Genomic DNA, 26,332 nt, shown 5'->3' with positions numbered 1-26,332 from the left:
CTTATTGCTTATTGAGCTTAAAGGATCTCTGATAAAATAAAAAACACATGAAAGGAGGAGCCATCTATTTCTGCAAGAACTGAGTTCAAAACTGATTTACTGTATGACACATATACCACCTATTTTGAAAGTAAATCTTCAGCAAATGGCACAGAAATATGTGCTGTAAGGAAGAAGCATAATTTCAGAAATTCCTCATTGTTTAAGTAGCAACAAAACTAACAAACTAACGAAACAAAATCCCAAGTGACCACAAAAGAAAGGGAATAAAAATACAGGCTTTTAGAGTTCAGAAAGTAGTTTTGATTCTGAATTTCATTTTTTTCTGCCCAGACTGAAAAATGTTATGCAATTTTTACAGAAAAAAACCTGAAAATTTTGCATTAAGTGTTCTCAAGGTGTTTATGTTGGAGCAGTGAAGTTACTTCTGACAGAACTGGTTGAGCCTGAATCTGCTTATCTCAGATATTTCTAGAGGGCACAAGAAGTAAAAAACCTTCTATTCTTGTCCTGAGAGGTAAATGAATATTTCTCTAACTTGTAAGGTCTTTGGGCTCCACAGATCATCAGTACTTATTTTCTACTGTCAGCTATAAAACTGCCTGAACCCACTGGTCAGCTACTGCAGAACTGGGCTGTGGAGGAGGAATTTGAACAGTCACGTTAGGTCATCATACCGCATTAACAAAAATTGGGAACTGATTCTCATTCCCATGGACATTCATACAACAGGGTTAAAATAAGATGGGCCTGAAAATTAATTACTTCTCCATGGCACAAGAAACTGAAAGAAGTTTTTAAGACAGACTTCACACTGGTTTTCAGACCCTATACAGTTAGAACAGTTAATGTAGCCTTTCAGACTTCTCATGCCAAGCTAAACAAGTGCAACATACATTTATCTTCTTTCTTGATTTAAAGACTTCCAGTTTTCAAGTTAACCCTTAGTCACTCTCTTTTGTTAGTACCTTTTAACTGTGGAACATGGCCTGTTTCCCTGAATTTGTTTTTTAGCACTCTTCTACTCTGCTTAGAGTCAGTAAATTACCAAGGGTATCTTTGACATGACTCATTCTGTCTCCTGGATGATCTAACAGATTGTAAATATGAAGAAGATTTGTGGGGAAATAGACTGGGGAGATTGCGCCTGGATGTTTTTATTATTAAAAATATCACTACCTTGTCTTGTTCCTGTTCAAGAAAGCAGACTTTTATATGTAAATCTTTCCCTAAGCATGCTAATGAGATACATAAAACTGCCTCCTTCTTCTGAGCAGCAAGAGTCCATGGAGAACTCCCTGTTTCAGCCGTAAGTTATGAGCACCTTGGAGGATGCACTAACACACCCCAAGGAGCCTTCATCTTTATGGAATACTGACCTCTCCCTTCCTCACTGTAATAAACTCACTTTCAAGTCCTTCCAACTACAAGAAAAGGCAGAAAAAAAATGAAGGCACTTACATACTTTTGAGTCAAGTCTTCTTCATTAAAAACTGCCATCTACGTCTTCTGCTTAATGAACATTCCTACGTGTCACAGGTGCTCCAGTGTTAAAATGAGTTTGACTCCTGGTATGGAGTGCATACCTTGCACACCTTAAGTGCTCCATGCAAAAAGCAGTGATTGGAGTGGGATGAATGCACAGTCTTGAAGGAATTGGGATAGGTCAGCAGACATTCCCAGTGCTCTTGGAGCGACATAAAGGCTTAGAAGGCATCAGTGAGTTTCTAACACAGACAGGCAATCTCCCAGAAGAAGTCTTGGAAATTTGTATGTTTTGGTCTCTGATCTTATGACTTTCTCTCTAGGACACACCAACTCACCTTCACAGAAACGTTTTCCCAACACAGACTCTGAGCAGTGCTTACTGGAAGCCCAGATATGCTCGACCTTGCCAGACAACAGGCTTTTCCTTCTGTGAGAGAATGCCCAGAGACCTACACATCTGGTCTGAATGTCCATCACTACTGCTGCAGACCAGTGCCGTCCACTCTTGATGGGATCTGGCCAGAGGGCCCTGTGGAGCTCTGGACTGCTGTTATGATCCACGCAGATTGATTCATCATTATTTAATTCTGCTTGCAGGGGCTGCAAACAGACTCAAGCTTCTCTCATCAAAAGGCCAAACTAACCCAGCAACAAGGCACTGTGGGCATGTAGGGGTGAAGGCTCAGGATGGGTCAACAAGACTCACTTCTTGGCTCTGATTATATAACCTCCCCGTGCCTATGTCACTCCCCAGCAGGACTGTACTGAATGCCTTGAGGAGTGTACAACTATTCAGTAATGGCTTTTTGCACTCCAGGAGAATTTGATATCCAAACTACCAACTAGACTGCCCTCATGGGGGTTAGGGCTGGTTATCCTTTTTAACAATCAGACAACAGCTACTTCTGGTTCTCCCACCCAAAACAAACCATTCTCAGGCTGTAAGAACTCCATGACATTGCACTGCAGTCTGTAATGTGCATACAAGCAGCACAAGGTTCTCAGATGGAGTAGCCAAGGAAAGAGGTAAAGGGCATAAGACAAACCTCTTGCTCATGAAGTGATAATGCATCCTTAAAGCTCCTGTGACAAAAAGTCTGAGCAGCATAAGTCAGAAAGACTTATGTCTGTTGCCTCACTGGTGTGTTACTCACCCAAAAGTGCACTGCATATCCTAGCCACTATCATTAAGAGGGCTGACAAATGGACTTTTAAGAGGAAAGAACATTTTCACACTGGACAATAAGATGATGGTTGAAAATTTTTTTCTAAGTTTGCAATTATTGACATAAGCAAGGATGCAATACCATAAATATTGAGATATAATTGGTAAGGCAGGTGAGAGTAGGGGAGAGTCCTAAATTATGGATCAGAGTACTCACATTTCTTTTTGTATTTAAAATGCTAAAAGAAAAATCCTGAATTTTTTAGAAATTAAATGGTAAAGGCAAATCTTAATCTCTGGAGATAGCAGTGGAACAATTGGAATTTTAAAACAAAAACATCAAAAGACATGATAGGGAGAAAAGCTGAGTTTCATAAAGCAGAGAATTAAAGGCACATTATTTAACCAAGAAAAAAACAAGCAAAATCAACTTATCCTTTAAAATAGTTCTACAAGCATGGGAAAAAGCTTTAAATATCTCTATTACAGAACTTGTCCAAAAGGAAGGCAAAAGAGAGTAACACTGAGACTCTGGCTGACCAGAACAGATGCCGCCCTTCTCCCAGCTGCTTCCTGGTCATCATTTATGTCAGTTAGTGCACAACTGGGAGGTGTTCAGGTATCAGGACAAGGGGGACATCATCTCTCTACCTGAGTATATTTTGAGGAGAGAATGAGACGACTGTTTTTTGTGAAGTAAACAATGAGCATATGGTTGCAATCAGCAACATGGTAAGAGAGAGCAAAGTATTGCACCTTATTTCTCTACCAGAAATAATACCCAGCTTCTGGAACTTGAGGAGACCTGCAACATTGTAGAAATCTTACAGGTTGGTTTATCCAACACTGTCCCCAAAATCTCTTCTGTTAACATAAAAATGGCCATTTTTTGGTCTAACTCAAAGGACCGTTTATCCCAGCTAGACTGTAACACTCGACAAGAGCAAATGTATTGGAGAGAGCAGAAAAGGGTAAAGCGTGCAGCAATACTCTCCGAATCACAAGCAATTTGCAATTCAAGGACTTCCCCAGCCAAAGGAGATGTTTTTATATTTAAGAGGGCCCAATTAATTTCTTTCTTAAAAATATGTCAAGTTGTCTTCTGAATCTGTGTGAACTTTTAACAGTCACAGTATCCTGCAGCAAGGAGTATTAATGACTAATTATAAACTGCATAAAGAACAACATAAATCCTTCTGTTTTGAAACTCCTTCCTTCTAATTCATGTGTTGCTCTTTAACTTTGCTTTGAAGGGACAGTGAATAGTCAAACTCCATTTACCTTTGCCAGATCACATAAGAATTTACTGAACCATCTCATATACCTTCTCAGTTATATGAGATACCTGAGAAGGTCTCTCTTTTCCATGGTGCAGTGTATTTACTATTTTCCATAGCAGTAGAGGTATGTTTACTCATTCCCAAAGCCCTCACAGATCTCTGAGCTATCCCCTCCTCTGTAATGTACTTTGCACTGAACAGATCCTATGCAATCCTGTACAACAGATCCTATGTAATTTTGCAGTTACAAATGGCATGTTCTTGGGCATGAAGAGCACCTTACAGAGACCTGTGAATTGCAGGACTTTGGTAGACAGGAGTGAGTGACAAGGTATCCAGGCGCTCAAACAGTTACCTGAACCTGGACCAAAGGAAATATTGCTAAGTAGCAAGAGGTGATCCATAGGCAGGAAAGAGATAGGCCCCTGTCTTGTCTCTTTCAGTATTGTGCCTTTCAGATCTGTAGCAGATATGTGGGTCTGCTTTTGTGTTGGTTTCCTATTGCTAGAGAAATTGTGTATTTTCTCAGTTTAGTTAAGGAAACCCAATACTGGAACAGACATAGTCATAAATGACACACAGACTTCTAGAAACACCCATCCACTGTCTCTCACTTCAAACAAGAGAGCTGACAACTTCTAAAATACTTCACTCTCCTCCTCCTTTTTTTTTTAGGACCAGATTTATTAGACAAATTCTTAGACTCAGTGACATCTCTGAGAACCCTAGAAGTGATGTCTGCAACTGCTGACAATTCTGTGAGAGTTGATCTTTTCTCTTAAAGCTGCTGAACTTCTATTAATACATTCAAAATCCAATTTTACACAAATTACATTATCCATCCTTCAGGATCATAGCACAGAGCCAGATAACATGACTCAACAATATCCAAGAGCTCTAAAGCCATAAGGCAAATAAAACTAGGTCAATGTCTGTAAAAGTTGCAAATCATAAGCCAGTCTTGTGATCTCATGGAGAAGGACACAAGTTTGTATATTTCAACTTAGCCGTGCATCCAGCTGAGTTTCAAAGCCATGAATAAACACTTCTCAGAATAATAGCTGAGAAGTGCATAATTGGCAGTGACTACTGTATGAGTACAAAAGAATATATCAAGAAATATAAAAAGATTTTCCAGATGAGAACTGTCAGAGTCTGAAAATGAAAGGGCAGCTCCAAACCCATCTTTTCTGGGACAAATTCAAGTATATAGCTTATTAAATCCTCTCACAGCAGGAATGCTCAAAAGAAGAAAAATCAAATGAGAAGCACTTTCTCCTCTAAATGGATGATGAAATTTAAAGCTTTGCAGTAATGTCTGTTTTAAAAGAGCAAGTGCCAGCTTATGGCAGCCATGAGCAGAGCTGGATCATACTTTCAGCCTATCTATGAAGCCTGACCAGCACATGCAACAAAAAAGATCTGTTCCTTCCCTAGGCATGAGTTGTTTTTCAAGAAGAACAAACTGAGCAACATGAAACAGTACCAAATATCATGGGCAGTACACAGGCTCGTATTGCTCTCTTTCAGAAGGGTGTATTTAGAGGTGCTTTGCTCACTCAGGGCTCCAGTCTCCCTCGTACATGCACAGCAGTGTCTGGGCAACTGGCCACCACTGAAGACAAACCAAAATAAACCAGGATATGTACTGGGAGAGCCCCTCAGGGCCAGGCTGAGAGTTGAAGCACTGCTTCTGCATTATGCTAATCCATCATCCAAAACTGAGGGTATTCCAGAAAAATACCTTAATCCTTTTGGGATTTCAGAAGCCTGTCTGGAATCTCAGATGTCTACTTCAGCACGTGAAGAACAGATCTGAAGTTCAGATGGACAACTTCTGAGAGATTCAGTTGCATCCTATTATTTGTTCTGTTCTTCTTTTCTCTTCTAGTTTTCTCCCATTAGTCTACCACAGGTAGATCACTCTCACCTTCTCCCAGACTCCCAGACTCCTGGGAAAAGGCTCTACTTAGTCTGTGCACATCACCACAGTGCCACTGGTTGAGTCAGAGAGTATATTTAAGCCAATGAGTCATCCACAGCTCTTTCAGGAGGAAAGTTTTTCTAAGACTGCTATTACTGACACAAGCAATACTGTGACTATTGAGACATAATTGCTAAGACAGGTGACAGTAGGGGAAGTCCCTTATTATGGGTCAGAATAGCCACATTTCTAATTGAAATGCTTTAGTGGGGAAGAACTTGTTCTGGAGAGAAAAATCTTAGTGCAATAAGTGACCCTCTTCTATTTTTTTTCAAGATTTCATTTTCTTTAACATTTTCTTTAACAGAAATGCCACTCATCTTTTTAGGGATTGTTGGAATGAACTAGAAAACTGTGTAATGAGTTAGGTTCATTTACAGTCACATACAAAACTAAGCAAAACTAAATGACTTAATTATTCTTAACAAAAAAAAAAAACAACAAAAAACCTCCAAACTATGCATAATACCAATTAACAAACACTTCTAACATTCAGTACACTAAGAAACATTTTTCTAAACTATAACTGAAGATGGGCATGGCAATGTGTTAAAAATTACTCCACAAAGTTACTGTGCGTTTGTAACTAAAAATGAAAGGGAGCCAGCATGTTTCAGAATGCTTTAATAATAAATATTCCTCTGCTTCTGATGCAAGTGAATTTTCTTAGAGAAATTTAGTCCAAGGTAAAATCATATGGGACAGAAACACAAAACAGAAGGACAAATTAAATCAGCAACAATTCCAACCTGCAGAAAAAACCTGTAGTGATAAAACGACTCGCCGAAAGGATATGACAGTAATTAAAAGAGAATATAACTGACAGTAATTTACCGTAAAAATTTCCATATCTGTTCATATGCAGTTTCAAATAAGTGGTTGTTCTTTATTTCTTTGCTGAGCAGGAAGATGTCATAATTGACAGACAGTCCCATTAGGTATTGTTCCCAACTGTCAGACTTCAGGAGAAGGTTGCACATTATCACACAAAACAGTAAAACTCAGTTCTTTAGAAAGTTCTTCAGAGAAAGGAACAGGCTTAAAATTAAAAAAGAAAGAGGTTTTTACAAAATTGAAGACTACATCTTTCAATCCAGGCTAGCACTTAAGGCTTTCAATAGAACAACAAAAGTAATTTTGACCTTATCTTTGACTGCATCCTTGGATGACAGCTAAAGAAATGAGTGTGAGTCAGCACAGAGAAATGCATGTGTTCTCTAAATTCCCAGTCATATAAAAGAAAGAGAAAACACAATTGAATCAAAGGAAAGGTACCCAGTCAGATCAGATGTGGGGCTGTTAAGAGATGAATAAAAAGAAAACTTACATAGGTATCTCTAAAAAAATATTTTTAAAAGTTTAAGGATATGAAATTCTGTTTCAAACCCGTACAAACAACTTTCTTTGTCTAGACCTTAACAATTGGTTGTGAATAGACCCAGCTCATGAATAGTAACTTTTCTTCCTAAGCAAAGCTGGTACACAGTAATTGAAGTTCTTGAATTTCACCTTTTCTGCAGCATCATGGCATGAAGTTCCTGCAAATTCCAGGGTTCAAAAGCCAGCAATGCTCTAGAGAAATCAATCCACCTCAATCTACAGAAGAAAAAATCTCTATGAATATATGGCGTATGAAATAATGAGAGACTGAAATTAAATGGCAGTTTCTCCCATTAATCTCATTCCTTTACCAGCAGAAAAATCGCACAGAACAGGCCTAATGAGGACCTAGTTGATACAGGAAAGCAGAAAAATATGAAGCACCTAAAATTAACTAAGAAGTAGAATGGGAAATGAAAATGGTAGAGGTCAGCACAGGTTGATCAACATCTCCTCTCACTGACTGAGCTTTATTACCACAAGCATAGTGAATCTGCTTGCTACACACTGTGTCCATTTTGTTGAATAGCACAACCCTGTTTCTGTCATTTACAAGGGATCATCAGAGCCTATGCTTACCTACAATGTTGTTTTTTTAGTTTAAGGGTCACTTTTCTCACTCTAAGCATCACAGATCTGTTGGGTCATGGATCATCTAGGATTTGACTGCCACAAAAATTCACCTGTACATTTCTGAAGGAAATGGAAGCCAACTCAGGAAATAAACAAGTGGCATACAAAAGATTAAAAAGTTGTTTATCTTTCCTGAGAAATACAGTTGTGTACAGCTTTTGTCATTGAAGTATTCTCTGTTCAGTTAGATGGAGGAAATTGTATCCCACAGTTCTTTATCAAAGTACTTCCCCTAAGTTTGGAAGGATGCTCTCTGCATAAGCAGATCTCTGAGTCTCACTAATTCATTCTTGCCATTGTGACATGGACCCAAATCAACAGTTTAAATTTCTCACTTACAACTGAATTTCTCCAGGGAACCACACATGTTGCTTGTGTCTGTTTATATGCCACCTGTGAAGAATTCTTGAGTAGAACTTCCTGTCTGCCAGCACCTGTTATCACTGCCTTTTCCATGCTGACTACTTCATATTGTCTTTTCCATGAGTCAGGTCATTTCGTCTTTCAGACTGAGCTTTAGATCCTGTCAGTACTCTGCCAAGCAGGAAGAGAACAATGCAGGCAGCACACCCTGGTTAATCTGCCTGGCTCACAATGATATGCCGCTCCCATAGATATAAGGGTATTATGGAAAGGGTATTGTGCTTGAGATCTGACTCACAAAAATTGATTAAAACATTTGCTTAGTCTAGCACAACTGGATAAATGGAAACTTAGAACATGTATATAATCTGCACGCCTCTGAATCCAGGAAGATATAGACCAAGTAAAACCTACAAGAGCTGTTTTGTTGGGCTGTGAACTGTGCTGAGGGGCCACCATCTGGGGGAAACTGGAGGAAGCATTGAACTCTGTAGATGTGCTGGTATAGGATAAACTTTTGTCATCACATCTAGTCTTGCATGGGCAGGGAGAGTCTGGACAAAGGAAGCTGTTGTCTAATAGAAGATTGCTGTGAATGGAACACAGTCTGGATCATATCCCACTGATGAATGTCCCAGGATGTGGAGCCTGCCAGGGCAAACATCTTGCAAGAAGGCATTTAATCATTGCAGCTACAGAAACAGAGAGTCACCAAAGAGCTGAAAAGTTAGTAGAGCTGTAGCCTGTGGAAAGAGCTGGGAGGTTGGCAAAGATCCATGGGTACCCTCTGTTTGTTGCTTCTGGAGTGAGGAAGGAAAGCCCTTTGAAGAATGATGGGGGGACAAAAGGATAACAAACATTATGCTATGCTTCATCAGGCACTAGTTCCACAACTGAGGTCCAAGTTAAATCTGATTTAAGACAACCATGTAATTGCATTCGGATGTCAGGCTCTGAGGGTCCAATACATTCACTGGTAGGTTCCTGTCTCAGACATTTCAGGTGTAAGCACTCTTTTGCTTGCACCTCTTACCACATCTCAGTTCATCACAAGAGCAGACAAAAGTTGCAGGTTTTTGAATTCACTCTCTGTCCTAGTCTCACTGATAACCCCTTCATATCTCATCTTTCTGCTCTGGCTTTGCTTTCCTCCTCCCTTATGTCAAAGAAGGGGGTAATGGCAGAGCTGGTCTCTCACTAGATTGCAGGGTTCATTTGCACAGGCCCTGCTGTGATTACAGTTACATGTAAGCAGTGTCATGTGCTTTCTGAATTCTGTGCTTTTGTTTCTGAGGCACAGATGGTGAATATCTAGAACAATCTCTGCTTATCAAATCTTCTAATTAAGATGATTACCCATCTTGGAATGGAATTATTTAACTTGAAGGGGGGGAATGCTCACCAAATGGCAGAGCTTAGAGGGTCTTATGGAGATTTTAAATAAGAGGAGAGAGGAAGAAGAGACAGCCCTACTGTCTCACTGTGAGGTCTTCTCCAGTTTTACAGGGATATTACTCAGTTATGAAACAGCAACAATATCATGGAAGTCTAACACTTCCAGTGCTGACAATGGGGTATGCAAAAACAACCAAGTGTTTAGGATTCACTGGTCTCACTCAGCCCAAATGGACAGAAGTGCTTTTTATTCTCTGATGTGAGCAAAAGTGTGCAATTCTTATCTGGTGAGGATGCTGAGAGGTAAGAAGACAGCTTGTTCTGACTCCTCAGCACTACACTGCTGCCTGTATGGTGAGTAGAGCACACCTGCAGCCAGATACGTGCAGGGATCAGTAGGGAGAAGTAAAATGGGAGTGGACAGGAGTCAGTGCTGTGGATGTGATTTTGCAGTACATCTGCCCTGATGCAACTCTCTACACCAAAGAGCCCCCACTTACTACAAATCCACATAGCAGAGAGATCTGAACACTCCCAGTGGGAGAAAACCGCCATTAAAGGCTTGGCTGTAGTCATGGAAGACATGAATTTGACAAACCTACATATGGGAGAGGAAGATAGAAAGCAGTTTCTGTACACAGGTATTCCAGCAGCAAAAAACACAACCAAAGGTGCTAGGGTTTTCAGGGCTCATGGGTCTTGGATGGCAGGAAAAAACAGGGAAAGCTCAGTGGCAAACTGTGGAGATTGCAGGTTCTGGACCCAGTAGGTCCTTCATGGATTACTATTATTGATCTTGAAAGCTGTTTTTCTTTTTTTCAAAGTGAAACAAATCAAGACACAAACAACAGAATAGGCCAAGGAGCACATATAAGGGGTAAGGATAAATCTTCTAATTGTTAGGGAAAAGACTGAAAAAGTTCATCCCTCATCTGTTTGAAGTACTGTAAAATTCAAGGTGGTGGGCTTCCAAAATCCTGTGTGCATATCTCAGGACTGAACTGTTCCGAGGAAGGGATTCAAACTGACCAACAGGACCCTGGCACCCATCACAACTTTTGGTTATGTGTAAGTGATATTTCTCCAAAAAGCATCATCACAATCTGGGGTGACGTGAACAGACATCACAGCTACGAGTCTGACTGTCACTGGAGTGAGTGAGATTTTGATTTTTTACGTTAAAAAAAACACCCACTGCAGTAATAGAGCAAAATAGCAAGAGGAATCCATCACTGAAGTTTGCTACACTAGGGTGGTAGGCAGCCCTGTGTGCTCCACAATGTGCCTCCCTTAGTGAAGGATCATGATGTATTCCATCAGAAGCAGGCCATCATTAAAATACCACACAGTGGCACACCATGAGGATCATCAGGGGATCATCAAACCATGCTATGCATACAGAAAAAGGACAATCTTCCCCCCCAACAAAGCTGTATGATTGCTTTGTGAAATCTCCTTTTCAAAGACATAATGGTCTTCTCTAATTCTTCTCTGCTTAGTCCTCATTTCTTACCTCTGAATCAGAACCACGTTACATGAGGGATATCTTGAGCCCCCATGATTTATGATGTTGTGGACCTAACTGAAAAATCTTACTTCCGTACTAATCGTGAAGTCTAATTCATACCCTCAGTACAAGACAGAACTTAAATTAATTTATAGTTGCTTATTTCCAGAGATGCCACTGTGCATTATAATTTTGTTACTGCTTTGTATAACTCATTTCTGTCTAATGGTCTTTGGTCTGTTTATGCAGGAAGCAACAAGAGACCACACTCTGTCAAAAACATTTAATATGACCATGAGATTGAAAGTGCACTTCCCTACATACATTAATTTCATAAACACATTTCTGCAATAACATGCAGAAAAAAAAAAAAAAACCAAGCCAACCAACCAAAACAAAACAAACCTCCAAACACCTCAAAACCCCAGCCCTCTCTCCCTAAAAGCTCCAAATGTACAAACCAGAAAAAAAACCACACACCCCACCACCACCACTATCATGCTGTCCTTTAGAGACCTTGTGTTTCCTCCTCCAATCACAATCTAGAACCAAAAGCAGACACTCTGCTCTGTGCCTTGCTGATAGATGGTTTACAGTCTGCTGGCAGACATTAAAGGCTTATACTTCAACAAAAGAATAATATTCCTTACCACTGTGCAGAAAAATTTGTCTCCTGGCAGGCATTCATCAGCTGCACAATTTAAAAAAAATTACAAGCGTTAGTTAAAAGATAAAGAGCATGCCATTAACTTCCTTAGAATACACAACATGTGATAAGACTGGGAAATGTTAAAAAAAATTAATAACTGTCTTCCCCATTTCACTTTTAAGAATCCTGTGAAATCCCTTAGTTGCATGCTTCATTTTCTGCCTTAAGCTCTAGGTGAAAGGTAATGATAATGAGAGATGAAACAAGAAAAGTCATTGTTGTGCTTTATGCATGCCAAGCTCAAGAAATTAAGGCATCCCAAGAGACTTCACTGGAGCCTGCCTTTTAGTCCAATCACAGTTAGTCCCACATATGACTTTGTGTGAAAGGAGGTACAGGAGGCAACCTGAAAACCCCTGATTAAATGTAGCTGCTTTTTTTTTTTTTTTTAATGTGCAATAAATCTACAGAAGAACTAAAGTGTCTCAGAATTTGTTATATAGATTTCATAGCCAGAAAGTCCTAGACACTTTTCCTGAGATATAAACTCTGGCAGTTTAAAACTATTCTTGAAATCATACCAGATTGCTATTCTACTATATTTTTTGTATCTTGGAGGTATCCTTGATTGTCTGACAGAGTGCTACAACTCATTCATAGTTTTTTCTGCAGTGCAGATGGTAATAATCTCTAACTCCTGTGTAGCTTCCCAGAGCCAGGATGTTCCACTTTACATAACTTTAAACATCTAGCAAGTAGGTGACGCTGGGTGAATTAGGCTCACTTTAGATCAGCCTAAACTAGCAAAGTAGGTCAGATGAACTGTGTCCACAAAAAAAAGGCCTACTTCTCTCTCACACTCCTTTGGAATTCTGCTAGCAGAAATTATGGAAATATGTCAGTTTCCCAAGAGGCAGCTTGAAAAGCAGTTAGAATCAAGAGGTTAACAGCTTGACTGACAAGGCAGGGCACACAGAAGTACTACAATTACAATTCTTGCCTGCAGGAGGTCACATGCCCGCAAAGGTCCCTCCCCTCTTCCAGTCATGAAGTTTGTGTGCTCCACCTCTTTTTGCCCTGAGTATCACGGTTTGGAAACTCATAATACCTCAAGTGCTCTCAGGCTGCCCTGTGGCTGGTTAGCAGCACGAGATGTCCCTCCCTTCCTATCTGTTCTGTAAGAATTTCATAGCAAGAAAGCCTATACATTAAGTATACAAAGATCTACCTCTTTCAGCCACAATTCTTGGCAAATAGCTTCCATTAGTTAACTTTAGCTTTTTTTAACTTAGCTTTTAGTTAACTGTTGTGCCCCAAGTGTTTTCATCAATCACCTGTGATTTCCTGTGTCTTGATTCCACCATATCTGTATATAGCACAAATATATCAATATATAGATGCATAAAGACATTAATTAAATGTACATGCATATATTCATAATAATGTAGAAAAGTTATATCCAATAGAAAATAGTCTTTAATTAAAGCTAGGGACATTAATAAACGAAGTCCGACTGTGAATAAAAAGCAATTAAAAGAGAGGTCAAGCAACCTGCTTTCCAAGGCAGCTGGACAAGCCTTCAAATTTCAGGGATAGGCCTGGAGGAGAGTGGACATTTTGGGAGCGGGAGATACACATGATGGACTAAGATACTGAGGATAGGCTGTGAGCTCATCCTCAAAGACCTCTCAGATTCCCTGTGCAACCCCAGGATGGCATAGAAGCGATCAGTCCTGTGAGCTGAACCAAGAGGCCAGCACTTGGTCACAGACCAGGTGGCTGACTGTATGGAATGGCTTGAGCAGACTCTGGTGGGTTTCATACAGACCACACTGCGCATGAAAATGGAAAAAGGAAAAATTGCCAGTGTCAGAGGAAGGGGAAAGGGGGGGAATCGGGAGGGGCAGGACACACTACAACAAAAACCCCTTAAAGCCTTCCTGACACGGACTACGCAAACTGGGAGATCTGGCCAATGGGCCTAAGTACTGGAAAGTGCAGTTTTTGGTGGTCTTGATGAGCTCCCTTTCCCTTGTTGCAGGTAATTCTTAAAGCTACCTGTAAGTCCACTATGCAGGCTTGTCGAAAATTTGTTTCTTTTTCCTTAAGTTGTGGAGCCTGTAGAAAGTTTCAAAAAGCTCCAGATGACTGACTGAGGAGACAGAAGTAAGAAGTGTGCCATGATATGCTGATATTCACATCTGGTACCTGACAGAGTGACAGAAAGGGAGTGAACATAGATGAGACAAAGACATTCTAGGGGAAAAGACTGAATAAGGTTAACAACAAACTCCCCTTACGTGCCATTAATGAAGTTTATCTGTACACAAGCTCAAACGATAGTCAAACATTGCATTTCTAACACAGCTACAATAGCAGTAGGTTGCATGGAGATGCGCCTGCATCGCTGCTTCCATTGAAATCCATTCATTGTGTTCCTGGGAAGGCAGAAAACTTGGGAGATATAAGTTGTTGCTCTGAACAGAGGGCAAGTGGCAACCCGGCAACTCAGCTTTTCAACCAGAACATTAGATATTATTGAAGGTGACAGGAAACCAGATGATTGTGGCAGAGGTGAATGTGCCGTGGCAGGCAGACTTGATAATATGCAATGTTTTTTCACCTATAACAGTGGTGTTAAGAACCTGTTTATAGTGCCATACATATTGGACAAACATTCCTGAATATCAGTTCAAAAGGTAAAACAAGCTCTGAACCACTCAGGGCTTTTAAAACTATTTTAGCTAGTGGCCATGCACGCCAGAAATTTAGACTGGCAAAACACAAGAATTTTTAAATGTCTTTAAATGAAGCTTTAAACAAACTGTTAAAGAAGTACAATACTCACCATTTTCCTACTAGAAGTAAGTGTAGTTGTAGAACATTTCAACTAGATGCTTAGAATGAACACCTGTGATTTATTTTACCATGTGCAACACTTTTGTGCTACACTGATGCATTATGCAGGATTATGAAGCATTATAACCATAATTTCCAGGGGTCTCTCAAGACCAGTTCTGGGGACATGGACCCTTTCAGCTTCTGGGAAAGGATGCTCTGACAAGTGTCAGCAGAAACATTCTGGTGGGCCCTGTGTTTCTAGTGGGATGGCATCCTGTGTGACTTCATTATGAGGCAAACATGGAGGTGCAGCAGCTGCTGGCAGCCAGTCTCAGACAGCCTATGAACATCCCACCACATCTTCTCCTGTTCTGGAAAGCCTTCTGCTGGCATGCATGGGCGTTCCATGAATGCTGAGTCCAAGCTCCAGCCATGTTACATAGGCCCACATCCTGGTTACAGCTAGGGTAGAGCCAAGTTTTCTCAGTAGTTGTTACATTGCTGTGTTTTGATTTGGAATGAGAATGGTATTGGTAATAAACTGATGTCTTGGGTTTCAGCTAAGTCTTGTTTATTCTAAGTCAAGTACTTTTTTTCCCTTGTCTGATGCTCAGCCAGTGATGGAATACGCAGAAGGAGCTGGGTGGGAGCTTAGCAGTTGGTGAGCACTTGCATTCTGCACCACTTGTTTTTCCATTTTATTATCATTATTATTATTATTTCCCATTATTACTGTCTCTTACTTTGTTTTCAATTATTAAACTGTTCTAATCTCAAGATACAAATTTCATTTTGATTCTTCTGCCCATTCCACTGGGGAGGTGGGAAGAGATGTGGGGTTGAGTGGGTGGCTGCATCTTGTTTCATCTCCAGCTGGCCTTACAGCCATGACAGCCAGCTACCAGGCATTTTGAAGGCAACACTGAGGAGGTGCTGTGGGTGATAGTGCCAGCCTGTGTGCAGGGTCTGGGGTAGCAAAGTAGCTCCTTTTAACAGGGCAAAACAAGAGCAATGAAAGCAGTGCAAAATGAAAATGTTTTCTCTCAATGCCAAGGCAGGCAACCCCCATGAACCCAAAACATATGGTTTAAGAACACATTGAAAGCCTTCAAGCCAATTGCTAGGATGGGTCAGGGTGAAGTACCCACCTTCATGCAAGTTACCAGACAGTACCTGAGAAGCCTACCTATCACCACAGACATTGTGTATAGGAATAATACTGTGAATTTCATTACATGCTGAAGTGAAGGCTTGCTCAAGACCTTAACTGCAAAAAGGAGTAAGAGCTAAGACATGCAATCACAACAGAGCCACAGACTATTTCTAAAGAAGCTGAAAATTACTTGGAAAAAACCTGTTCAAACAGGAAATAAGGGGGGGGGGGGTAGATGGGGGAATGATGATAGATTGCAAGTTTGCATCCAGTGCTATCTGTGGAATGGGATTATGAATTCATAAAGTCACTTATGACCTCACTTTTCCATATTCAGTACTTCATCTCATGTTATTTCTCCTGGTCAATTCCAGATAACTGAGAGTAAAAACCTGTTCTGTTTTTCTAGGGAATGGGATAAGCTTTCAGTTGCTTACTTAGCTGCATCAAGAGATAAATGAGTGGAGTGGCTGGTGAGTAACTAAAATTAAACCATAGAATATTTTAGATTGTAAGAGACCTTTAGGACCATTGAGTCCAACCATGAAGAGGGGTTAGGTGATGAATTCCATTCTGAAAGTGTTATGGTACAAAGTGCTTAGCCGGCATGCACACAGATGTCACAGCTGCGCCTTCCAATCTTTTCCCAGCTTCTTATTTTGTCCCTTTAGCTTTTTCATTGGAAATGATACATTTCCAAAGGCTTGGTACAAAAAGCTCTTCTATCACATCTGCTCAAGAGGTTTTTAGAAATTGACCTTAATTGTCAGGTTCATTCAGCTGCTTTCAGTAGCCTGTTCTTCCCAGATTTTCTCCAGAATTCAATGCATCAGGAACAAGAAGGAATACAGTCAGGCTGAAAAATGACATCTGCTCAAACAATAAACTGAATTCAGATACCCACATTTAAAGCTGTACGCCGTGTCTGTATGAGAAAAGCAGTTTCCTTAGGTTATGCCCTGAGATTCAGTTCCATCCCTTGTCTATAAAAGAAGAGCCTTTTGGAGGCAGACATGCAACTGAAAAAATGCCAGCAGTCTCAGATAGCGTCAAATGAGTCATCATACAGTCACGGAATCACAGAATCTTTGAAGTTGGAAAAGATTTCCAGGATCATCCAGTCAGACTGTTAACCCAACACTGCCATGTCCATGACAAAGCCATGTCTCTTAGTGCCATATCTGTACAGCTTTTAAATCTCTCCAGGGATGGCAACTCAAGCGCTCCCCTGGGCAGCCTGCTCCAATGCTTGACAACCATTTCAGGGATGATATGTTTCCTAATATCTGATCTAAACCTCCCCGGTGCAACTTAAGGGTTTTTTCTTTTATCCTTTCATTTGCTACTCAAGAGAATAGATGATCACCCATCTTGGTACAAACTTCTTTCTAGTAAAAAGAGAAAACCAATTTCCTTAACTTTCAAAGGAGCTCACAGGAAGGAAAACAATAGGTGAGTACCACAGTTCTAGCACAATGTTAAAAGTCATGGGCTGAGCAGTCTGGATGCATGAGCTGTCACACACTACCATGGAATTTACTGTCTATGCAGTCTCAGGAGGCACAGAAACATCACCACTGACTAACAGGATGAGGAGATATCCTCGTGACCTTAGCTGCATGTCCAATCAAATGAAAATTAGAAAATTCATGTTCTCTGGATTTCTGCCTGGTGCTTTAGATATCAGGTTCTCTCTTGATGTGGTGCAGCCCCTGTGATGGATGAAGAACTTTTGTGTGCCTTCCTGATATCTGGCACACAAAGTGCAGGCTCTACTGCAATTAGTACCTTTCCACCAGCCTCCCCAACAACAGACTTCTCTCCATAAAATTCCTGCATCTTGCCATTAGAAAGGTGCTGATTTCTGAACAACATATTCTCTGAGCACTGAGAGAGAGGGTCCTTGTTCTGAAAAAAGGCTGTGAAGACAGCGACATGTCACAGGCTGGAGGCTTTAAAAGAGCACCTGGAAACATTGTCAAGTCTCTCCTTTGCTCCCACTGCTGTGTGCTTTCCCACTGCCCTTGCAACTGCTAAGAAATCTTCTGGATTACTCAAGATCTCCAAACTGCTCAATGCAGCTAAAGAGATTTCAGACACTTCACATCCCAGTTTTCTTTATTTGACACACTGGCGAGCTAGAAAGCAGCTCCATTACTTCCAAGGTGTCATTTCTGTTCAGTCTGCAGACAACCACCTCCCACCAGGCCCTTTTGTTTGTCTTGGGTCTGAGAACTGGCCATGGGTGAATGATACACAGTCTTCTTTACCTGAAGAAAAATGTGGAACTGAAATGCAGACTTCTGCTGTTACACATTGCATTGTTTCCTCCAATCTTTTTCTCTCAAGCCTTCTGTTTTAAGGGATGGGTTTTTTTAAAAGCTGAAAGCTGAATGTAAAATGTCAGCTGGCTGAGCCTGGTTTAGCAGTCAGCTAACCTCCACTGGTTTCTGCAGTCAATTAATTTCCATAGGACACCTTCAGTTCCTAATTTCCTGCCAGTTTTATTAATTTAGACAAATATATTGCCTTTTCTCATCACAGATTTATCTCTAAGAGTGGGCCAGAACAGTGCACTGAACTCAGGGGTCCCTCCCATTCAGGTGTCACAGCCTGGCTTTAAGTAGATGTTTCCAACACTCCATGTCTTTCCAGGTTCACAGTATTGCAGGGAGCAACACAAGTGTGACATGCTGTTATCTTTATGGGAAACAGCCATGGGAAACTCAGACACAAAACTTTGGTATAGCGGCCTCATGCATCCCCTGTGTGAGCTATGTCACAACCATGCACTATGTTAACTCATTCCAATATGAGGCAAAACCTTTTAACTTCAGCTTCGGTAAAGAGGCTTTAAATAGCCATTTATCTTATCCAATCTACAATATTCAAGGAAATATACAGAAAATTGAAGTATGGAGCACTTCATTTGGGCTAACATGAAAAACATACAGTCGAGCTAATATAAAATTATATGAAAATTAAATAACATGAAATAACTGTAAACACCAAAATTAGATGATACCGAAGCTGTTAGACAAAATTTTCATTTCTTGTATAACTGCAGACATTGTTATCATTATTTCAACAGAAATTCTAACTGCCCACAGCATCTTCTCACTGTTGAATATGTTCTCCTGGCCCCCACATCTTTGGATTCCTCATGCGGGGGCATAGGCCACATGATTCAGCTCATTGAAACCACTCAGAAATCACTTTTATGTTGGCAAAATGATGTAGATTTATGCTTAATGATATACTCAGTTAACCTACAAAGAAAGAAGGGTTTCAGGTAAAAAACATTTTTTCTGTTGACTGCTTTCTATCATCCAGAGGCAGAAAAATTCATGTATCTGACACAAATGTTTTAGCAGTTGAGCAAGGAAAGAAATGATCGCAGATTACCATACTTTGTTGTTGATGTGTTCCTCAGTGAGACCATGTGTCCACAGCAATTACAAAGCACTGTAAAAACTGTACTTCTATGTAATTTCTGACCTTCCTGAACAAACACAATCTATAGATGCTGAACCTTGTAATGCATTTGCCTATACTTGCCTTTAACTCTGCTTGTTCCACCTCCATTGTCTTGACTGCAGCTCTGAGCCAGCCATGTCACCTCTCTCAGGACAGCAAATGTATGTAACCACTGTAATAATTCTTTTCATTTTAATCTCTTCAGAAGCTGAGACAGCAAGGGGAAAACATTAATCTTATCAGAAGAGATTTACCTGAAATGAGGCAGAATCTTTCCCCCTCTCATTGTAAAGAAAACTGAACCACAAATAAAAGGCTGGCTATTAAATTACCTTTTCCCTGGTTAGTGTTATTTAGCAGATCTACAGATTTCAAACCCCATTACAACAGGGCAGTAGGAAACTGGTGATCTTCAAAGGTGCCCTCCAACCCAAACCACACTATGATTCTATTCCATGGGGACTGATACTGGGGCTGGGACAGACATGCTCTTCAGGGGTGAAACCTGACCTTCAATTCACCTGACCTTCACAATTCACATGACTAGCAAGTCATGCCCATTTTCCTGTACATGCATGATGAGGTTGAAGGTAGATGTTCCTGAGAAACTGCAACTAGATGCAGTACACAGAGCTCGTGTCTTTCAAAGCACAATTGCCATGACACACATATCTGCGTATTTTACAGTGAAAGGAGTCATGATGTGCTTGTGCCCGTATTGTACTCAGCTCTGAGAGCAGAGTACAAGAATTTGGATAGAAAAATTAAACTAAGAACCTTGAGGACATCTGTTCCTTCTTGTAGGCTGCTTACCATCAGAAGATTCTTCTTTCCTTTCTTCATTTTTTTAATGAAGTGTTCATTACATGCAGAAAATGGAAAACTTGTGTGTATTGTGCAGTTGTAATATAGCTGGACATTTTTGAAATACATGAAGAATAATCCAATACTTGTGTGTTTGCTAGTAAAATCTACTACTCTGGGGCAAAAATCACAGAGAAGTTGAATCAATTCATATAATGTTCTAGATGTCTTTTGGTAAAGATGCTGCCTGGGGAAATCAAGTTTCCAATTTAATATTTTCTGGTTTTGGCTTCTTTAATGAATGAAATCCTTTTTCTTGTGTAAGGTTAAATATATTCCTTGCAGATTCCTCCAGTTTCCTGTAGTCTGGGTCTTGCAACATTGATTTTATTTACGATTTTATTGCTTTTATCCTTTGTATCCTCAAGACCATGCTTAAACTTTAATCTTCCCTGTTTCAAGGTTTGTTTTTACTTTCATGCTAGATTCATTGATTACTTCATAAATACTTAGTCATTTACCACACATGAGTGTGCTTCTATCATTTTTAGGAGGGTAACTTCTCTCTATTTTCCTGTGTTTTGCAAAAATGACTATTTCACTGCTTTTCCCAAAGGCTTAAGGCTTCTGTTGGCTACTCTTGTCTCTCTGTGATCCTATGTACTGATTCTGATTATGTCTTAACAGCTTCAGAGCTACTCATTGGATACCTATTTAAAAGGACATCTTTTGGTGAATGTAAAGCCAGATGTTTACAAATTTTTATTTGTAAATTATTATAGGCTTTTCATCAGGAAGAGGCTTCCCTTGCATTTTGTCTGGGGTGTTTCCTGTCATGAGGAACGAATACTTTCAGGGACATTTCCCAGAATCCAGCGAGGGAAAACACCCTCTGTGTTAATTCTGCTGATAACAAAAATACATCAGGAACAGGCTTTTGTAGGCAATCTCCTCCCAGGCTGTGAGACCATTCACTCCGTGTGGCCATGTGGTGTACATGCTGCATACCAATACAGAGTACAGCACTGCAAAAGCACAAATAAAGCTAAATAAATTGTTTTGGGCATACAAGCACAAAAAAAACCCCAAAAAAACAAAAAAACCAACACATACAAAAAAAAAAAAAAAAAAACCAAAAAACCCAAAAAACCACACATACACACACACACACAAAAAGACCACAAAAGAAGAAAACAAAACCAAACAAAAAAACCCAAAAAACCCCAAAAAAACACAAACCAGAACATAATGAAAAAACCACAAAGGATTTTATTTTTTACTTCCCACCAGCAAGCAATGTCTGGGGAATGTTTCATGGGAAGCAAGGCTTCAGCACACAGAGCAGATGGTCCAGAAGGTGAACATCCTAAGCAATGAAGGCCACACCTTCCTCCTCCTTCCCCTTAGGTTTCGTACCTGCACAGACATCCCATGATGAGGAATTCCCCTTTGGTCAGTTTGGGCTGGCTGTCCCAGCTCCGTGCCCTCCCAGCATCCTGCCCGCCCCAGCCTCCTGGCCTGTGTGGGATGGAACGCTGGAGAGAGAGGCCGGGGCTGTGCCAGCGCTGCTCGGCAGCAGCCAAGGCACTGCTGTGCTGACAACACCTTTCCTGCACTAATGCAAGCACAGAGGTGGGAGGCTGCTGGGGGAAAATGAACTCCACCTCAGCCAGACCAAACACACTCTGACACACAGAGGTGGTATCTTTCTGAGGAGGAGAAAAGGAGAGATAGTGCACAGGGATCCACTGGAAACTCTTTAGATTAGGCAAGATGCTAATGTGTGAGCTAATTTCTTTTCCAAAGACCATGAATTTGGCTATTGAGTTTAAATAAGCTGCCTGCATTTATATCCATATGAACATTTGTGCTAGTTGGGGATTAGGCCTAAGAAAATGAAGAGAAAATAAAGGACAAAATATGGAGGAGGAAGGCAGGCAGGAAGGAAGGAAGGACTTAAATGATGAATAAAATTATAGTAAATCCAAATATCTTCTTTCAAAGTAAAGAGCAGGTGTCATACATCTTTTTAATGTCCATGGGTGATATAGCTTCTCTATAATGAGCAAGTCTGATCAAGATTGGCTTGGATAAAATACCAAGGCCCAGAGGGAAATTTATTCCTGTTCCTCTTCCTTTTACCTCCTAGGAAACCAGAGAGCAAAGCAAATTGCAACAATTCGTGACTGTAAAGCAAACACAGAGTTCTAATTATATTGTTTTTCACCAACAGTTGCTTTAAATACACTGTTCCGGCTTGTATTTGCTTTTCTAAAGCCCATTAGTTCTGTCAGTAGTGTTTTTCCCGGAGGAGAAAGTTATTCTAGCTGAGAAGCCTTTGATTATTTTCATTATTATCTGAGACACTCACACAACTTACAAAACATTTGCTGTGGCCTCCAGCCTCTTCAGATGCTGCTCTCTCTCTTCAACATCCCATGATTTGGTTTAAGGGTTTCATCTAATTCAACTGACAGAAAATAATTTAGTCAGGTCTTAAAGCAGGTTTCTTTCTTGACCTACAAATCTAATTTCCAGTCAGCAGTTGCTCTTTGATTGCCTTAGAAATTTAGACATAGACAGACAGATGGACAGATGTGCTACATTCTGGTGCCCCTTTATTTACTTTGCATTCTGGATGTCATGACATTCTCACATGGCACATCCTTGCACATATTTTGTCTTTCACAATGCTGGTTGTATGTACATTCTGAACAGTAGCTGATTGACCATTAATTGTCAGTCTAAGTGTTAAGAGGAGGGCACCAACAACAAGGCTGTTTCTCTAGGGATAACTAACAAAGGAGAAAAGCAGATTAGGCAATTTTAAATTAATGTCTGTGCTGAGTGGCTCTAACAAACTACAAGAATAACATACATTTTGGGAACGTGCCAAGGCTTGTGTCACGGCTTACATAAATATCCTTTTCTTTCAAATTTTTAAGCTGCTTCCATCTTGCTAAGGCTGGAAGGGATTACATCCTTGGTCTCCATATGTAAGAAACCAGGAGAGGAAGGGAAGACACCACTATGGATGAGCAGAGACCTGCAGGTCAAACTGAAGGACAAGAAAGAAATACACAGGCAGTGGAAGCAGAAACATGATGATGGTGCTTTATCATTACAATTTGCTTTGTCATGAGTTTAATGTATATGTAAATTAATGTAGATGCAAAGTCATTTCCTTTGGCTAATGCCAGATGAAAGAACACCTCCCATCAGGATATTGTTGCAGTTAACTTAAGAAATGGCAGTAATTATGAACAGCTTTTCTGCTAGAGGGAAGAACGGTGCATTTCAAACGCCTCTTATATTGTGAATGTTCAGCCTTTTACAGAGGAGCTGGGAGGAGGCCAAAGTGTATCATTTCAGGTTGGTTATGAGGTTTAATCACTCCTAGGGCTGAAACATCTCTGTGTGGGATGAAGACCAGGAGCCCAGGCAAGAGCTAAATCTTGTTATCTACAGCCTGCTTTGTGTACCCACTTTGCAGGTGAAGAAAGGCATAACTGACATGGGGAAAATGTGAGATGGCTGGAGGACATGGTTGGTGGAGACAGAATGGTCCTCTTTTTGTCTCTGAAGAGCCAAGCAGAACTAAAAGAAATTGTTTTACCAGAACATTGAAGGATGCTATGGAAAAAAATGAGCTTTTGCCTCATTCAGTGTAATTTAAATATTAAAATGTATCATATGATAATAATCTCAACAAAGTACATGCTACCACATATATGACTATATTTCTTAAGTCTCTGTCTAGATCATGCTGTATGTAAAGAAGTGGAGGAGGATAACATTGGGCCGTATATAAGGAGGGTGGAAATTTTGCCTAGTTAGGAGGAAGACCAAGGAAGACCTTGAAGACAGTTGATGAAGATGATACCTGCATCTTTGCACTAGCTCTGCTCCTGCAATTCATCTTGGATCAGTGCAGGAAATCCTCTCAGTCCATGTTCTGAGTTGAAATAAAGCAGTTACTAGAGTAACAAGGGATCCTGCAGCCTAAACTTCATAAGCAGGCTCAGGTGGGTAAATGTGAGCAGGGAAACTACATAAGAACATGTTTCACACACAATTGCATCCAAGGTGGAAAACAAAGTAATATAATTCTATTACAATTCACCATCTCTGCCAGAAAACTACAAACAAATTCAGTAGACCAACATGGTCCTGGTGTTTGTGAAGTTACTCCCTCAAATGTACAAATGTGGACAAATCCATACTGGTGTATCCTTTCAATTTTTACTGGAAGGTCTCAGGAACAGAGAGAGCATTTTTTGGTCCACAATCACACAACTAGTCTTGCATCACATGTTATAGTGAATATTACCTGATGCTTGGTGAGATGCTCAAGGAACTGAGCATCTCTAACAGCATTGCTGGAGTTTGTCTAACTCCAGGGCTCTGAAATTATTCATGACAGATTGCCCTGTTCCTCTGTAGATGAATTAAATCAGGGCCGTAATTAGGAGCTTGATAGAGCACTGTGGGTGTGACCTTGTCATGCAGAAAATCACTTTAAAAAGAAAAAGGATCACAGATTCAGGGAATTTGTTTTATAATTTTCTTCTAAGAAGGTCTTTGAAATGCAAAAGAATTGTGACTAAAAATGGAACAGTCATTCTAAGTAATGTGAAATATGGTTAATAACTTAGACAGTGTCTTTTTTATCAGAGTCTGTCTAAAATAGGAAATAGAAGAAATAATATAAATTCAAGAAAGAGGACTTATCAGTATGAGCTTTGTCTGTTTTACTTTTTGATCCATAGAAGTCCTAGACATGCAGTGTTCAACCCATTATCTTATTTTCTTTCTTTTAAAGAGTTAATGGAGAATATCCACATAAAGTATGGTGACCTATTCTAATTATGAACAAGAATCCATGAGTATTATTGGTAATAACTCCATAATTTGCATTAGTGAGGACTGGGCAAGGGTGGTTGCTTCACTCTGAGAAGAAGAAAGAAGGAATCAGGGATGTGAATGGTGGGAGCTGCTGGACAGCGCCGCTGCAGAGAAGGCCCTGGGGGCCCTGGTGGGCAGCACGGTGGCGGTGAGCCAGCAGGGCCCCTCAGGCTGCCAGCAGCCTGGACTGCACGAGGAACAGAGCCGTCAGCAGGGCTGTGATCCGGGATGCGATCCGTCCCTGCTTTCTCCCGGCAGCACTGAAGGCTTGGCTGGAAAGTGGGGTTTCAGTTCCCTGTTCTCCAGTACAACAGAGACATGGACTTCCTGAAGAAAGTTCAGTGAAGGCACTGGAGCATCTTTGTACAAGAAGAGGGTGAGAAAACCTCGAGTGTTCAGTCCAGAGAAGTGAAGGCTCAGGAGAGCAGTACCAATGTGTAGAAATAGTTGAGTGAAGGGAATGAAGTAAAGGGAGCCTGAAAATTACCCAGTCACAGAATCAGAGGTAATGGGCACAAGCTGAAACATGAGAAATTTCATTAAAGCATAAGAAAACAAAATTATTGTAAAGATGGTCAAAGAGTGGAATGGACTGCCCAGACCAGTTGTGAAGCCTCCAACTTTGCAGACATTCACAGTCCAACAGGAAATGGTCTGGGATATCTCTGTCCTTGAGACTCTGCTGTCAGTGGAAAATTGCTTATTGTCAGTTATAAGACAGAATGGGAGAACATCTAATGCTGTTCTTAGTTCAGTGATGCAAACCCGTATAATTCAAACCCATTAGTAACAGGTTTAAAGGGTCCTTGCCAAAGTCATGACAAAATCCATCTATGTACACACAAGCACAGGATTCTTTGCTTTTACCCCATAACACAAAGCCATCCTCAGACCAAATGTATGTTACTCTGCTTCCTTGCCAGAACACCCAAAAAACCTAAGGAACTGCAGTAAACTGAAGTTCCAAACCTTAACTCCACAGCAATGATATTACCTCCCTTGTAACTAAAACCTAGGATGTTGACTACACTGTGCAAGACAGTTTGTCTTCCTCTGATGAAGGCATATGAATCCCTCTACTTCTCATGCAGATTTCTAATCCTGTAATATCCTGAAAAAAATCCTTTCAGAAGATCTACTCTTCACTTCTACTCTGCACTTCTATTGTCTAGAAGTGAAACTTATTAGAGCTAATTTGCAATAGAACAAAACACTTGTTTCTCTTCAATCAGGAAAAACCCCTAGTCAGTTTTGAATGGTTCTTTTTTTTTTTTCTGTAGGTGTGATTTAGTTGCTGAACTGAAAGCC

The 26,332-nt window shown here is 40.4% G+C and overlaps 1 long non-coding RNA gene across 2 annotated transcripts in view; it reads left to right on the top strand.

Annotated features, from left to right (window-relative positions):
• Positions 1-26,332, top strand: part of LOC141727232 (uncharacterized) — a 65,343-nt gene that overhangs the window by 29,977 nt on the left and 9,034 nt on the right. Inside the window, exons 2-3 of one of the 2 annotated variants that reach the window (XR_012578287.1) lie at positions 15,300-15,346; positions 16,248-16,311. This is a non-coding gene — a long non-coding RNA (uncharacterized LOC141727232). Of the gene's footprint in view, positions 1-15,299; positions 15,347-16,247; positions 21,202-26,332 lie in introns of those variants that run through there. The other variant, XR_012578286.1, reaches the window with a different exon arrangement.

Source organism: Zonotrichia albicollis, chromosome Z (assembly GCF_047830755.1).
Source record: "Zonotrichia albicollis isolate bZonAlb1 chromosome Z, bZonAlb1.hap1, whole genome shotgun sequence".
NCBI classification, from domain to species: domain Eukaryota; kingdom Metazoa; phylum Chordata; class Aves; order Passeriformes; family Passerellidae; genus Zonotrichia; species Zonotrichia albicollis.
Note: the sequence above shows the minus strand (reverse complement) of the source record. Positions and strands in the feature narration are given on the sequence as shown.